Consider the following 2,855-nt stretch of genomic DNA (forward strand, 5'->3'; position numbering starts at 1 on the left):
GACGTAAGAACACTTATCGAGATTGGTTTGTTTTCACACCAACTTCTGCATCTAACGAAGCGGTATCGACGCCATCTTGCTTTGTCAAAATTGAGATAGGTGGCGCTCGCTATCTGCTCCGGAATCAGGGGGAGGTAAGTCTAGATTGACGTGTCATAAAATTGGTAAGGCAGAGAGGGATTTGCTAATCCCCTTCACTATACGTCCCTGCTTCAACACATTTTATAACCCATTACCCAGTATGCTATCCCAAACTATCACAAACACTTTCACCTAACTCTCCTGGTTATTTTGAAAATATTTATTTTTATTATTAATCATATCTAATGGCTGTAACAATGACGGCCATTGTCTTCCAAATGAACACAACCCTTCACCCTGCCATGTTAATGGGCAACTATCTCTCTACCCTTCGCCCTGCCAAGTTAATGGGCAACTATCTCTCTACCCTTCCCCCTGCAATGTAAATGGACAACTATCTTTCTACCCTTCACCCTGCCATGTTAATGGGCAACTACCTCTCTACCCTTCACCCTGCCATGTTAATGGCAACTATCTTTCTACCCTTCACCCTGCCATGTTAATGGGCAACTATCTCTCTCCCCTTCACCCTGCCATGTTAATGGGCAACTATCTCCCTCCCCTTCCATGTTAATTGGCAACTATCTCTCTATCCTTCACCCTGCCATGTTAATGGGCAACTATCTATCTACCCTTCACCCGGCCATGTTAATGGACAACTATCTTTCTACCCTTCGCCCTGCTATGCTAATGGGCAACTATCTCTCTACCCTTCACCCTGCCATGTTAATGAACAACTATCTCTCTACCCTTCACCCTGCCATGTTAATGACAACTATCTCTCTACCCTTCACCCTAGCATGTTAATGGACAACTATCTTTCTACCCTTCACCCTGCCATGTTAATGGCAACTATCTCTCTACCCTTCACCCTGCGATGTTAATGACAACTATCTCTCTACCCTTCACCCTACCATGTTAATGGACAACTATCTTTCTACCCTTCACCCTGCCATGTAAATGGGCAATTATCTTTCTACCCCCTTCACCCTGCCATGTTAATGGCAACTATCTCTCTACCTTTCACCCTGCCATGTTAATGGGCAACTATCTCTCTACCCTGCCATGTTCATGGGCAACTATCTTTCTACCCTTTACCCTGCCATGTTAATGGCAACTATCTCCCTCCCCTTCACCCTGCCATGTTAATGGGCAACTATCTCTCTATCCTTCACCCTGCCATGTTGATGGGCAACTATCTTTCTACCCTTCACCCTGCCATTTTAATGACAACTATCTCCCTCCCCTTCACCCTGCCATGTTAATGGGCAACTATCTCTCTACCCTGCCATGTTCATGGGCAACTATCTTTCTACCCTTCACCCTGCCATGTTAATGACAACTATCTCCCTCCCCTTCACCCTGCCATGTTAATGGGCAACTATCTATCTATCCTTTACCCTGCCATGTTGATGGTCAACTATCTTTTTACCCTTTACCCTGCCATGTTAATGGCAACTACCTCTCTACCCTTCACCCTGCCATGTTAATGGCAACTATCTCTCTACCCTTCACACTGCCATGTTCATGGGCAACTATCTCTCTACCCTGCCATGTTCATGGGCAACTATCTCTCTACCCTGCCATGTTCATGGGCAACTATCTCTCTACCCTTCACCCTGCCATGTTAATGGACAACTATCTTTCTACCCTTCACCCTGCCATGTTAATGGGCAACTATCTCTCTACCCTTCACCCTGCTATGTTAATGGACAACTATCTTTCTATCCTTCACTCTGCCATGTTAATGGGCAACTATTTCTCTACCCTTCACCCTGCCATGTTAATGGACAACTATCTTTCTACCCTTCGCCCTGCCATGTTAATGGACAACTATTTTTCTACCCTTCACCCTGCCATGTTAATGGGCAACTATCTCTCTACCCTTCACCCTGCTATGTTAATGGACAACTATCTTTCTATCCTTCACTCTGCCATGTTAATGGGCAACTATTTCTCTACCCTTCACCCTGCCATGTTAATGGACAACTATTTTTCTACCCTTCACCCTGCCATGTTAATGGCAACTATCTCTCTACCCTTCACCCTGCCATGTAAATGACAACTATCTCTCTACCCTTCACCTTGCCATGTTAATGGACAACTATCTTTCTACCCTTCACCCTGCAATGTTAATGAGCAACTATCTCTCTACCCTTCACCCCGCAATGTTAATGGCAACTATTTCTCTACCCTTCACCCTGCAATGTTAACGGGCAACTATCTATCTACCCTTAACCCTGCCATGTTAATGAGCAACTATCTCTCTTCCCTTCACCCTGCCATGTTAATGAGCAACTATCTCTCTACCCTTCACCCTACCATGTTAATGGACAACTATCTTTCTACCCTTCCCCCTGCCATGTTAACGGGCAACTATCTAGCTACCCTTCACCCTGCCATGTTAATGGGCTACTATCTCTCTATCCTTCCCCCTGCCATGTAAATGGTCAACTATCTCTCTCCCCTTCACCCTGCCATGTTAATGGCAACTATTTCTCTACCCTTCACCCTGCCATGTTAACGGGCAACTATCTATCTACCCTTCACCCTGCCATGTTAATGAGCAACTATCTCTCTACCCTTCACCCTGCAATGTTAATGGCAACTATTTCTCTACCCTTCACCCTGCAATGTTAATGGCAACTATCTCTCTACGCTTCACCCTGCCATCTTAATGGGCAACTATCTCTCTATCCTTCACCCTGCCATGTTAATGGTCAACTATCTCTCTACCCTTCACCCTGCCATGTTAATGGGCTACTATCTCTCTA

Source organism: Mizuhopecten yessoensis, unplaced genomic scaffold, assembly GCF_002113885.1.
Source record: "Mizuhopecten yessoensis strain PY_sf001 unplaced genomic scaffold, ASM211388v2 scaffold10939, whole genome shotgun sequence".
NCBI classification, from domain to species: Eukaryota; Metazoa; Mollusca; class Bivalvia; order Pectinida; family Pectinidae; genus Mizuhopecten; species Mizuhopecten yessoensis.